Source organism: Gossypium hirsutum, chromosome D01 (genome assembly GCF_007990345.1).
Source record: "Gossypium hirsutum isolate 1008001.06 chromosome D01, Gossypium_hirsutum_v2.1, whole genome shotgun sequence".
NCBI lineage: Eukaryota > Viridiplantae > Streptophyta > Magnoliopsida > Malvales > Malvaceae > Gossypium > Gossypium hirsutum.
The window spans coordinates 19,986,590-20,001,736 of NC_053437.1; the positions used below are offsets into that span (position 1 = coordinate 19,986,590).

The 15,147-nt window shown below is 33.7% G+C and overlaps 1 long non-coding RNA gene across 1 annotated transcript; it reads left to right on the plus strand.

Moving 5' to 3' along the window:
* The first annotated feature begins 2,944 nt into the window (after nt 1-2,944).
* On the plus strand, nt 2,945-5,560 carry LOC107921029 (uncharacterized). The gene is made up of 3 exons (XR_001690905.2): nt 2,945-3,371; nt 3,505-3,705; nt 4,726-5,560. It is a non-coding gene; the product is annotated as an uncharacterized lncRNA (long non-coding RNA).
* Nucleotides 5,561-15,147: the final 9,587 nt, after the last annotated feature.

The window sequence follows — 15,147 nt, forward strand, 5'->3', positions numbered from 1 at the left end:
GATCTAATGTCCAAGACAAGGTATCTCCCCAATTGGACTTGATAGACGACATATTATTCTTTCAATCGGTTTGTTCATTTCTGATTACACTAGGGACATGTTTAGGTTTGTTTACTAATACAAGTTGTCTTTTCGTACTACGATTTGACCATGTAATACCACTTAGTTTCAGTTCAAACAATAGAAAGCCAATGAGCAAAATTTGCTTCTATTTTGTTTTGCGTGCAAAAACCATTTAAGGACAATAATACAAAGTATATTAATTTAATTCATGCATAATTTTATTGACCAATTTGTTTGAAAAAAAATTACAAGTGTACTTAGATGAAAATACTACACTTTGGGCACTATATCCAACATCAATTAAATTCTTTCAAAAATTATATGGGGAACATCCTACTAGAATGAGAGATATGCCAGCTAATAATTTTCCAAAACTTTATTATAGTGATATTCTCTTTTTGGGCAAGGCGGTTTGAAATGATGAAACTAAGATAACTTTATTCGATATGTCTCCGCTAAAAGCGTCTGGGAGTGACGATTTTCATGCTTTTTTCTTTTAAAGCCAGTGGAATTTGGTTGGGGATGTTGTGTGTGAGTTGTTTCAAAAGGTTTTTGATGGACAAGTTATTGACTCGGATTTGAATAATACTTTAATTGTCCTTATTCCAAAGATCATTATCCTTGAGAGTTTTTTTTCATTTCAGGCCAATCAATTTATGCACGATTCTTTACAAATTAGTTATGAAGGTGATAGCAAATCGTTTCAGAGTTGTATTTCCAAAGATCATTGCTCCGGAGCAAGCAGAGTTCACAGCAAGAAGGAATATCACAGATAACGTCATTGTTGTACAAGAAGTGATCCACTTCATGAGATGTAAGCAAAAGTGTAGGAAATGGATGACAATTAAAATTGATCTTGAGAAGGTTTACGATAGAGTTAGTTGGGAGTTTATTGATGCCTCGTTGAAAGCTGCAGGTATACCTGATTTCCTTCGAAATGTTATTATGCCTGCCATTACAGGTTCTTCTATACAGGTATTGTGAAATGGGATCCTAACAAAAAAGTTTTGTCCTACAAGAGGTATTAGTCAGGGGTGTCCTTTGTCTCCATACCTTTTTGTCTTATGTACTGAGTGGCTTGGGCATAGTATCAAAGCAGCAGTTAATTTAGGAGTATAGAGACCCATCTATCTTTTTCAGTCAGGACTAGCGTTGTCTCATCTCTTCTTCATTGACGGCTTGGTTATCTTTGGACAGGAAGATATTGACCAGAATAAGAGAATTAAGGCTATCTTGGAGGAGTTTTATAAGGTTTTTGGTCATAAAATTAATGTGGGAAAGTCAAATGTCTTTTTCTCTAATGCAATTGATTAGCAAACTAAGGAATGGCTTGGAGGAGTCCTTGGTTTCAGATTGTGGCAAATCTTGGAACTTACTTAGGGGTGCCACTCTTTTATAAAATGGTAACCAACAATTCATTAAGGTTTGTAGTCGACAAGGTTTGAAGTAAGCTACAATGTTGGGATGCTAAGCAACTTTCATTAGCCAATAAAGTAACATTAGCCCAACCGGTTTTGCTTTCGATTCCTAGCTACTTCAAGCAATATATAATTATTTCTATTGGAATATATGAGGAAATTGAGCACATTGTCAAGAGTTTTATCTGGGGATATTCTAGTGAGGGAAGAAATTGGCATTGGTAAGTTGGAAGTTGATTTGTCAACCTAAGTCATATGGATGAGGCCTTGGGATAAGGTAGTTGAGGGACCATAATACCCGATAGTATTGAATGAAGAAGATGTTCATTTTTATAGTGTTCTCTCTCTAAAGTCTGGTCTTTATTAAGAGAAATTTTATTCTGGTCTGTTAGTAATGGTAATGTGATCAGATGTTGGCAAGATCTATGGGTTTCGGGTGTTGGACCTTTGGTTAGATAGATTCCATCTCATGGTAAACTCGATTCAGAGTGTACTCTAAAGGAGTTGTTCACAAAAAGCAGAACTTGGAATCTCGATCTATTCTATTTATGGGTCCTTGAGACAATTATTCGACAAATTGTAAGTATTCCTCCACCGCATCTTACGATAGGTCCTAATAAGATTGCATGGATGAGCAGTTCATCAGGTTTTTTTTCTCTTAAAAGCGCTTATTGGAAGTTAAGAGAAAGGACATGAGATCCAAAGGATGCGACCTGGACCATCCCGTGGGAATTTCAGGGTCCCCAATGAGTTAGATTTCTTATTTGGCTTGTACTGAAACAAAGGTTGCTAACGAATGCGTAAAGGGTGAGGAGAGGTATTGCAACTGATGGATCTTGTATGTTGCGTGGTACAGAATCAGAAGACATGCTACATGCCATTAGAGATTGAGTTATGGCCAAGGAGGTCTGGTTGCAGGTAATTCCTATAGAGAAACGAAGAGGGTTCTTTTTAGGTAGTTTACTTGAGTGGATTGCGAATAATTTGTAAAATAAACAGGGATTTTTGTTAGGGGATGTGGAATGGACGAGTATTTTTGGCCTCCTTGTATGGCATATTTGGAAGAACAGAAACCTTTTTATTTTCCAAGGTACGCAATGTAGTGCTAGTGACCTTATAAAAGTATCTTATAACTCTATTAAGGATTATAGATTACTACAAAAAAGACTTATGTCTAAGAGTCAGTAAGTAAGGATGGCAGTTCCTTGGAAGGATAAATGAGTTCAATTACATACAGATGGTGCTGTTAAGGTGGAAAATAGTAAAGCTACTTCAGAAGGAGTCTTGGGAGACTATAAAAGTGATGGGTGTCGAAACCACCAAAACTAATTGCTACAAAATAACTCTGGTCTGTTTGATAGGGGAAAATATTTTCCGAAATTGGTTTTCCACGTTTTCCGGTGTTTGTTTGTTGGAAAATGAATTCCCATAGGAAAACATTTTACAAACACGGGTAAAATCCAAAGCTTTTTTTTTTGGAAATTGTCTTACCCATTTCTCTACCGTAAGACATTTTCCCTTTCTCCTTTCTCTTCTTCAACCTTCTTCAACTCCGAGGAGGATTTCAGTTGATTCGCCACGACTTCCCAATGTGTCCAATGGAAATGTACGATCTCCCTCGTCGTCTTCAACTTTAACGTCACCGGAGAGGGAAAAATCAGATGGCCGAAGCTTGCGATCTCCTTCGTTGTCTCCGATGTCGATCCCGAACCCAGATTCACATGTTGTTTCCGATCAAAACATTGGATCACCATCACTATCTTTGACTGCTACTTCGCCAAATAGAACGTTGATCGAGAAACTAGATGCATCGATTAGAAATTTTAAGGATTTGGTTCGAAATATGGGGACTCCATCGATTTCAGCTTCAGCTGCAACTAGTTCATTCAAGTATGATTTCAACCTCTAGTTAATTGTAACCTATGGGGTTCTTGTCAGATCTTTTAGTTTTAGTTGAATTAAGGTTTTCTTAATGTGGTTCTACTCCTTGCTTGAATACTGTCTAAGAGTTTGGCTTCTACAGATTGAATGAGGAGATGATTGAAACACTATTTGTCGCAAAAAAACCGAATCCCTAAACCAAAGCAAGCAACTCCACGTTCTGTTCTTCCTTCACCAAACCAAGATAACAGAGTGTTGGATCCCAAAAAGGCACAAAACATAGCAATTTTGTTGAGGGCACTCAATGTGATCGTCGAGGAAGTTTGTGAAACCCTTTTAGAAGGTAATGAAATTGCCATTTAGGAATCATCACTTATAACTTTTTGGTTTATTGGTTGCAATTGTGGTTCAAGTTTTGTTGATTTTAAGACTTAAAAATGTCCATAACTTGCACAAAGGTCATTAAGCTGGTCTACTGGATATGGAATTGGTATTCATTTGTCCTTATATTCCTTGAACATTACTTAATGAAAGTTTTCTGCTGAAATTGTCACTGAACTTAGTAGTTTGTTATGACTTTGGACCTGTGTTTAACAATTCACAGTAGTTCAAATTTAGATGCTACTTTCGAAGCATGTTCCCTTTTAAGGTATATAAAATTTGCATTTTTACCATTGTTATGGTGCAAACCATTGAAGAATCCTTTGTTTGTGTTTCTACGATTGAAAAAGGTTTTTGATAATTTGCATCACTATTCTTAACTGATGATCCCATCTTAAATGGTTGACTGTTTTGAATGAATCCAACTCTGAGATTACCTTTGAGTATACTGAAGAAATATTCTCACTAGATGTGAATATCGGCTTATATTTTTGGAATTAGTTAGTATCATACAAGACCATAAGTGAAAGTCATATTTTTGGGAACCAATACTCTGAGTTTGTATTGCCTACAAGTGAAATTCAACTACCATATCCTTCATCGTGGTTTAGAAATTTCAACACCAAACATTACAGCTATCTATTTGACTATTCACAGCTTTTATCACATGTTTCTCTTCAAAGTAAAATATGAATGACTAATTAAATGTGCCTTGACTTTAGGTTAGTTCATACCTGACAGCTTGGTTTTAGTCTATAAGCTTGCCTAAGCGTGTGAACAAGAAGAATATTCTTGTAATTTGGTTTTTTTGGGTACAACTACATGTGTTCTTGTAATATGTTGAATATAGTAACCATTTCAATGGTCTAAACAATGCATGTGTGCGAGTTCACTGACATGAGCGCTCTAGCAGTGCTCCTACCGACAGAATATTGCCTCATTTGCTTTAAGACGAGTCATATGCTTTGTTTTCATTTTGTAGATTTAATGTAAACCATGAAAGTGTGGCCTCTGGTAAAGGAGGTTACTGAATACTTCTATGGGAACACAACAAAAGAAGAGGCCCACTCATTTAGAATCTTTATGGTGGTGAGGGATTTCCTTACAGTTCTCGAACGGGTCTGCAAGAAAGTTGGGATGATAAATGAACGAACCGTTGTTAGTTCTGCCCATAAATTCCCAGTCCCAGTGAATCCAATGATGAAACCAGTGTTCCCAGTCCCAGTGAATCCAATAATGTCCCAAGCTTTTGCTGGATTTCAGGGCAGACCACGGTATGGTTCTGGTTCTGATGATGAAACTGCATCACCTTAGTTGTTTGCTGAAGCTGTAAGATAGAAGCTACCAAAATCGGGTGGTTTAGGTTTTGCATGAAGCTTGTATGGCTTTTCCTGCAATGTAAGGTCGCAAATATTTATTTATATTCTTATTTTCATATCTGTATAAATCCATGTACAATTCAGAACAGTTTTGTTCTATATAATCTATAATATACGAGAGGAAATTTTCTTGGGGAAACAAAAGGAGGCAGTGTGCTGATTTATTTCAAGGGGAACGATACATTCATCAGGTTCATGCCTGCAAAATTTAACAGGCTGCAATAATTTTATGTTTTTAATGTTACAAAGAATCTTTAACATTTGACTAATACCATCAAATTGCTTATGCTAGAAGTTGGTGTTGATCTGCCCCAGCTTCACTGTTCCCTTTTAAGGCATATTATGCACTTGGACAATGTTGTTACTATGTGGTGTACTACTAATTGTGTATTTGGATAATATTATTAATTTCTAATATTCATTGTGGTTTCGAAGCAATTATTTTTTAAGACAATTACAAATAATTTATTTGATATTAGTTTTTTTTAATTTAACGATTAATATTGTAGCTTAATAATTGAATATTATTATAAATAAATCATTGCAATATATGTAAAAACAATTTAAAATATAAAAATTTATTAATATATATTAATATATGTAAAAACAACTTTTCCAAAAAATATTTTTAGGAAATCTGCCAAACAGCAGAAAATATTTTACACAGATTCAATCAAACACCAGAAAATATTTTTCAGTAAATCATTTTATAGAAAAGTAAAACATTTTCCAGAAATCATTTTACAGAAAACATTTTACTGGCAATCAAACGGACCCTAAATAGTAGTAAAGAGTGGTAGTAGGGTTGAGTCAACAATGATTGGTATTATAATCAACTTTCGCGTTTAACTTGTGATTAGAATTTTTGTCGTGTCGATAGTCGTGCCTACAACTCCAAACGGACCTGCTAAAAAATAAACAAATAAATCAGAGGGTTTTGAAAATGTTTAAAAATTAAATAATCGAAACAACATAAATAATCAATTAATTAATATTAGAAATAAATTTAAATCAGGAAATAAATTCAAATTTTTGTAAACCAAGATAATAAGCCTTAGCCTTAGACTCGGTAGATTCCGGATTAAGAATCGATCCTCAAAAATTAATCTTCTCCTCCAAACAATAAGTTTTTTATAGCAATTAAGAACGTCCTAACCACCAATTCTTCCTCTCGTAGCTGATCTCGGTACGACATGCAAACCAACCCTTACCGATTATCTAATTGAGATACAGTGTTCCCGATTCAAGATTTTGGCAGCCTTACGCTCTGAAGAACCCAACTCAGATTAACGGCCTCAACTACGTGGGTCGTTTAAACCCGATCACTTTTCCTTTGATTTGTTCTTAGAAATCCGAATACAGCACGACCGACTCATTTCTACAACTGTCCACAAACACGATTCCAACCCAATGTGCACTTTTTGACTTGAAATCGAATTAACTTTAAGGGATGAGTTGTCAATCCCGATACTTAGGAAAAATGTAAATACAGATTGGAAGGATTTTTAGCACGGATATGTATCTCACAATTCCCGACCGGCCTAAAGCTAAGATGAAATTTGGTGAAGCATGGATTTAATCATGCTTTGTAGGTTATGAAAGGTGATTTGATGATAATTGAGGAAATTAGGAAAGGAAAGGACTTGAAAGGCAATTAAACAAAATTTGAAAGAACAAAGAAATGAAAATGGAAGTAATAGAATGCTAATCACGCCCAAATTGGAAGAAAAAGAATAATTCCTCTTTAATTTCAAATGAAAATCAAAATGTAAGATATAATATGTTTTTCGAAGGTACCTTAAAGCCTTATTTATGTACATGATATTTACTAAATTTGGCTTTAACCACTTCAACATATAATTAAAATTTTAAAAATTAAAATTAGATTTTTTTCTAATTTTGGCTTTTACAAAGTCAAAAGAATCTGATGAGTCATTGACTTTTTTCCACATTTTTTATTCGGCCTCACTTTATTGGCTGTGTTTCAATTTGGTCATTTTCTGCTCGTCCTTGACTCATAGCATCCCAATTGCATCCCTGACAAGATTAAAACATAAAAGCACTAATTTAGCAAGGATCAATTCAAAAATTAATCGAGTTAAACGCAAAAAGTCATGGAAATTAACATGTTATCAAATCCCCCTACTTAACTCATGCTTGTCCTCAAACATATTGTACTTTTAAACATTATAAATTATTCAATAATTTATTAAAAATCGAGTCTCTTTTTTCGCATCCATAATCAATGTAAACATTATGGGCAAAAAATAAATAAATGCTCAAAATACCTAGTTTGATCAACAAATGTCGTAAAATTGAAATATGTGAACTAAATCATTTCACTAAATTGAGTTTGAATCCAAAATTTGCAAGGTATTATTAATTAATCACGCAGTAATAAAAATTTTAGACATGGTCAAACCTTTTTACGCGAACTAGGATGACAACCCAAGCACCCTATCCTGGTTACTCAGTTCAAACAGTCTTTTTTTAGGCTTAGTTAGCGGAATGTTTGTAAGTTTTCGATTTGTCACACGAACATTTTTACGCGAGATGAAATGATAACCTAAGCACCTCACCCCCGTTACTAAATTCAGTTATGTTTTCGAAACTTTCACTCATAACTTGAGCCTTTATTTATTTACAAGCAAATACTTTTTCTAAACAATCAAATTTTTATGAAAAATCTAGTTACATATATCAACTTTAAAACACAAATGTCGATTAATGTAGATATTTGAACACTTTAATTCAAAAATTACCCAATTGTCCAAATTGACTAAGTAATGAGATTAGAGGCACAATGTCAAATAAATTGTCGAATAAATCTAGCATAAGATTGAACATATGCAAAAGAGAAACATGTAGCAAAAATCAATCAATCATCCATGTATACTTACAATTTTCAACCTCCCTACTTACTCTATACTTGTCCTCAAGTATGTTTTGTAGGCAATAAAGTTCAGCAACCCAAACAACAAGAAAAGAGAAAGGTTAAGAATACTCCCCATGTGTTTTTAAGGATGCTGTCGGAGTTGGGAAAAAATTGTCAGCATTTAGCACGGAGTGCCCACGCCACCATCAGTATCTGATTTTGGGAAATTGACAACCTCCATTACGTTACTGAAAACATCAAATTAACTGGATTAAATAAAAATTTATTCATTTATTTTTCAACCTAAATCTTACTTAAACTCAAAATTAAATAAATGAAAATAAATTTGGGTTGCCTCCCAAAAAACACTTTTGTTTAACGTCATTAGTTCGACGACCTGGAAATTTTATTTAACCGACTCTTCGAGGACTAATTCCTCAACCATGTGGACTTGAAAATTTTCATAGAAAGGTTTTAATCGCTATTTGTTAACCTTGAAAATTTTTTTGGACTCTTCACTTTTAACCTCGACTGCACCATGTAGAAACACGTGAATAATAACAAAAGGCCCTAACCATTTAGTTCGAAGCTTACCTGCAAAGATTCTTAGTGTAGGGTCATAAAGTAATACGACCTTACCACAAATTGTTTACGGGTTATCTTTTGATCATGGTAGGCCTTGATCTTATCCTTATAAATTTGGGCACTTTCATACGCTTCTCGTCGAATTTCCTCAAGTTCCTGAATAAGTAACTTATGATACTTACCTGCAGCTTCCAACTCCATGTTGCATTGCTTGACTGCCCAAAACGCTTTATGTTCTAGTTCAATAAGAATATCACACGGTTTACCAAAAATTAGTCGATAAGGAGACATATCTATGGGTCCTTTATAAGTTGTACGGTATGCCTATAGTGCATCATTTAGTTGCAAACTTCAATCTTTCCTATATAGCTTAACGGTTTTCTCCAAAATCAACTTGATTTCTCGATTCGACACTTTCGCTTGACTGTTTGATTGAGGGTGATAAGCTGCAACGACTCGTTGTACTACCCCGTTTTTCAAAAGTGTGTTGATTACTTTATTACAAAAATACGTTCCCCAATCACTGATCAACGCTCGCGGTATGCCAAATCTGAAAAAAATATAACTCTTTAGAAAATTGACTATCATTTTGGCGTCAACATGACGAGTGGCTTTTGCTTCCACCCATTTTGACACATAGTCAACAGCAAGTAAAATATAAACATTACCATATGATAAGACAAAAGGTCCCATAAAATCATTGCCCTATACATCAAATATTTCACAGACATGTACAGGGGTTAGAGGTATTTCATTTTTCCGGCTCAAGTTTCCTACCCTTTGACACTTTTCGCATGTTTTATAAAACAAATATCAATTTTAGTGGTTAAGGGCATTGATTGGGTGTTTGAGGTCATGGGTTCAAATTTCAAACTTGGAAAATATGAGACCAATATGGTCCAGATTCAAGTACTTTATACGCAGTTCGTTTAGGGCCAAAATGTCCACCATATGTGTAGGAATGACAAAAAGATAGAATCGATTTTACCTCAGGTTCTGCAACGCATCGTCGAATTACCTGATCGGAATAATATTTCCAAAGGTAAGGGTCGTCCTAAACATAGTATCGCAATTCACATTTGATCTTATTTTTTTTCAGATCGCAATAAGTTAGAAGAGACTATACCTATAGCAAGGTAATTCACCATGTCTACGTACTAAGGGAAAACTATATGAGTAGGAAGTAGGCTTTCATCCGAAAAATTGGCTTTAAGTGGTGTGACATCCTTCGATGGAGGTATTTGGCTCAGATGGTCAGCTACCAAATTTTCGCGTCCTTTCTTATCATTTATTTCGAGATCGAACTCTTGTAAAAGTAATATTCACCTAATAAGCCTCGGTTTTGCTTTCTTTTTCCTGATTATATATTTAAGAGCTGCATGGTCAAAGAAAACAACAATATTAGTCCCTAATAAATATGAACGAAAATTTTCCAAAGCAAAGAATATAGCTAGAAACTCTTTTTCAATAGTCGAGTAATTTCTTTAGGCAACATCCAAAGTCTTAGATGCATAGGAGATGACGTGTGATTCTTTCTCGATTCTTTACCCAAGGACTAGTCCTACACTATGGTCACTTGCGTCGCACATTATTTCAAAAGGATAATTCCAATTTGGTGGTTGAACGATGGTGCCTAAATGACCTTATGTTTAAGCGTGTCGAACACATCCCTGCATGATTGGTCAAACTTGAACTCTTTGTCCTTTTGTAAGAGATTACAAAGCGATTGCGCAATTTTTGAAAAATCTTTAATGAACTGCCTATAAAAACCTGCATGACCAAGGAAAGAACGAATCTCCCTCACAGTTGTGGGGTATAGCAATTTGTTAATAATGTCAATTTTTGCTTTATCGACAGAAATTCCCTCAGTAGAAATGATATGACCTAGAACTAATCATTTATCTACCATAAAATTGCATTTCTCATAATTTAGAACAAGATTAAATTCTAAGCATCTTTCCAAAAATTTTGCAAGATTTGACAAACACACCTCAAAAGACTCACCATACACAGTAAAGTCATCTATGAACACCTCAATTATTTTCTTGACGTAGTCAAAAAATATACTTACCATACACCTTTGAAACGTGGCTGGTGCATTGCAAAGCCCGAACGGCAACCATTTATAAGTGAACATGCCAAATAGACAAGTAAACGTCATCTTTTCTTGATCTTCCGGTGCCACTAGAATCTAGAAAAGCCCTGAGTAACCATCAAGACAACAATAATGAGATTTCTTAGCTAAACGTTCTAACATCTGGTCAATAAAAGGAAGTGGAAAATGATCTTTTCGAGTCAAGGAATTCATCTTCCTGTAATCGATGCAGACTCTCCACCCGTTTTAGACCTGAGTGGGAACCATCTCACCTGCCGAATTCTCAATTACGGTCACGCTGGTTTTTCGGTACTACGTTGACTGGACTAACCTAATTATTGTTAGAATTGGGATAGACCATCCCAGCATCAAGTAACTTTTGGACTTTTTTCCTTACTACTTCCATCATGGGCGGGTTAAGACGCCTTTGAGCCTCTCTTTTGGGAATAGCATTATCTACAACTTGAATTTATACATGCAAGTCGAGGGGATCAACCCATTCATGTCGGCTATCGTCCATCCAATTACCTCTTTATAGTCTCTAAGAACTCGTACTAAGTTTTCCTCTTCTACCTTCAGGAGCTTACTTAAGATTATTACCAGTAAGGTATTTCTTTTAACGAGAAAAACGTACTTCAAATGGTCCTTCAGTGGTTTGAGTTCCAACTCTGGAGCCTGCAAAACAGATGGTACAAGCTTAGTTTGTGAAGAAGATAATTAAAAAAATTTACCTGGATTTTTCTGTAATTGCGGTGCCTACATATGAGCCACTGTTTCGTGAACAGACTCTTCAAAGGTTATCCACTCCTCTATTTCCTCCATGGCATCAAAGTCTAGCCTTTTGCAAAGAACAATTCATAATTTATCCTTGTCATGATATTCTAAATGTAATTCAGTTAAAGAATCGATTATATCAATATTAGAAACATTGGAAATCATACTAGGGTGGTTCATGGCCTCATAAATATTGAATTTCACCACTTCCCCATCGAACTCTATAGCGAGTATCCCACTTTGTACGTTAATCTTTGTTTGTGCGGTACTCAAGAATGGCCTCCCAAGAAGTATGTCAGAAAAATTAGCCAAATTGTCATCCTCCATGTCGATAACGTAGAAGTCTACAGGAAATATTAGCTCGTTTACCTTAACAAGAACGTCCTCCAACACTCCCTCCAGATGCACTATAGATCTATCTGCAAGTTGAATAATTACACCTGTTTCCTTCAAAGGACCCGCATTAAGTAGTTTATAAATTGACAAAGGCATAACATTAATTGATGCGACTAAGTCACACATTGCTTTTTTAATACCGGCACTACCTATTTTACAAGATATGAAAGACATACATTGGTCCTTACATTTGGGTGGTATTTTCCTTTACAGAACGGTAGAGACATTTTCTCCGACACTTACATTTTCTGTAACTGTCCGGTTTTGACCCTAATCAGAATTGTGGTTTCGAGACAACAAATCCTAGTCAAAAAATTATTAAATATTATAATCTGTGTTTATATTTTGTGAATTGATATCTGTGAAATTTTCGTGATTTAATTTTTATCGTTTGAGTGTCCAATTTAATAAAAGGACTTAATCGCATAAAAAGTAAAAGTTACTAACTATTTTTTAAAATGCTAAATTGATTTGTTCTTTTAGTGGGAGGTATTTATGTTGATATTATACCATTGAAATATTGAATGGACATAAAAACCAATGGTTAGTGGATTTTAAATGAAAATAAAAAGGTTAATTTAGTAATTATATTAATTATGATAATATAATAAAAACATTAAACATAAAATACATGCATGTTCATCTTTGGGATAGCCGAAACTAGCTAAAGAAAAGAAAAAGAAAAATAAAAAGAAAGCCACATTCGGCCATAGCTAAGTTTGATTAAGGTATGTAACTAGCTTGGTTTTTGATAATTTTTTTACGTTTTGAGATCGTTGCTTCGAATACTAGCTAGCCCATGCTTTAATTTTTTATTTTGATGAATATTTTGAGTTAAACCATTGATGAATTTATGAGCTTTGTGATGTTAGATGATAGATTATGAAAGATATGTTTTGGATTAATATGTTTTGTATTGGAAATTTTGATGATTTTGAGTAATTAGGGCTAAATGGTAAAATAATAAATTGAGGGACTAAAATGTGAAATAAATGAAATATATGAACTTGTATAATCATGGGTAAAATTCGGCTCAAGCATGGGACCTTAAAATTTTGCATATTTTGTGTTTTATGCAATAGGGACTAAATTGTGAAAAGTGTAAAATGTTAGGGGAAAAATGGTAATTTGCCTATTTATGTGTTTTCAGACTAAATTGAATAAAATTGTGTTTAAATAAGTTTAATTTGAATATGTTTAGATTAAGAACCAAAGAAAACGAATTTGGATCGGAGGAAGAAAAAAATAATCGAATAGTCATTTATTCCATCTGTCGATATTCGAGGTAAGTTTATAAGCAAATAAATGCTGTTAATTTTAAATATATATGAATTTTATATGCTGATTTGAATTTTCTGAATATATATAAGTGTTGGTCGAATGTTTATAAGCTTGGGAGCTATGTTTACGAGATTGATCTGATCGAGTTACGATGTCCGAAAGTCTCGTACGAACCTTAGGAATAGCTAGGATAAATATGTCATGACATAGGATTCCGTTATGTGTTATCGTGTAAGACCACGTCTAGGACGTTGGCATCGACTTGTGTTTACGTGTAAGACACTGTCTGGGACAGTGGCATCGTTATGTGATTACGTGTAAGACAACATCTGGGACGTTGGCATTGTACGATATGTTCGACTATCTGAGTATCCTTTTTAATTTCGAATGGTTCAATGGGTAATGATATAGTTAAGATTGAGTGTAAAATCGAGTTAGAAAAGCTCAGGTATGTATTCATACTAAATTATAAAAATAAGGTAAGTTGAATGTTTAAATTGATGATGTGATGCTATATGTTAATGTGAACTATGTGTATATATATGTGAGAGTAGGTATATTCGGCCTAATGATGTAGTTGTATTATTGAAAGTAAAGGTTAAATATACTAAGGTTCAATTTAGTATTCGGCCAAAGGAAAGTTATTACAAGTTATATATGCTTTGAAATATAAGATGATATGCTAGATTGTATATGAAATTATAATGGCTTATTACTATTTAACTAGCTTAAATTATGTAAATGATTAAATGTTTATTTGCTTATGACTTACTAAGTTGTGATAGCTTACTGTGTGTATTTGCTTTTCATTTTATAGATTTTGGGAGTTGGTTACGAGCTCGGGAATCGTCAGAGAAGTCTATCACACTATCGACTATTTTCGGTATTTTATTAAATCTAAATTCGAACTTATGGCATGTATAGTCTAGTTAATATATTCGATTTTGGGGTATGTAAATATGAGTCATGCTAAAATGGCTTATTATTTTGTTAAGCTTAGTTTTTTTTATATGCTACTAATCAAATGATAGATGTGTTTGGTTTTAGTGATTCGGTCATGGCTTATTTACATGTGAAAAATGTTTGCTATGTTTTGTTAATAATGTGGTAAATGTTTTGATATATATATAAATTCGGTTATAGCATATAGGTGGAGTGAATTTGATATTTATTGTTAATTATTGAAACTGATTAAGGCTTAAATTCATTCAGAAAATACTATTATGTATTCACATAAGGTGATGTTTGATTATGTATTCGGCAATAAATTAAGTAATAGATGTTAGTTAAGTTATAATACGTATTAGCTAGGTAATAGACATGTTATATAAGCATGTGGCATACTTGACAAATGTTTGGTTTGCATATGTGAGTGATTTTATAATTTGGTTTAGTAATGAAATGAATGAATGGAAGCATGTATTGATTGTAAAAAAAAAAAGTTAATTGTGTCGGTTTGGAATGGTAAGTTTGCATGAGTATTTGGTTTAGAAATGGTGAACAGTTGTTTATGAAAATATTCGGCTATGTTTTTGAATTTTATTTGATAAGTACGAAATATGATATAGGACGTGTATAATACTGAGTGTTCTTGGTTGAATTTGATGGAATGGATTTGATGCATTTAGTATAAAAGTAGAATTTTTAACCGAATATAGAGATTTTGGATATGATAGAGTATTTGAAATTTGACATGAATTATTACATAAGATTTAGGTAATGTTTTAATTTGGTCTAGGTGTTGAGTTTGGTAATCTATTAAAGGTAAGTTAAATAAATGTTATATGAAAGATTTATTAAATGACCGATTATGAGATAAGTTAGCTTAGTTGTGTGAATGAATTTTGGAATGATTTAAAGCATATGGAAGTGGTATGTTTTGATTCGATTAAGTTTATGGAAAATGGTCAATGAATGTCAAATGAACATTATAATATTTTATAAATAAATGTTGTAATATGTGCACTTGGTTTATAAAGTGGAATATGTTTGATTATAAATTAGGTATTCGAATATCAT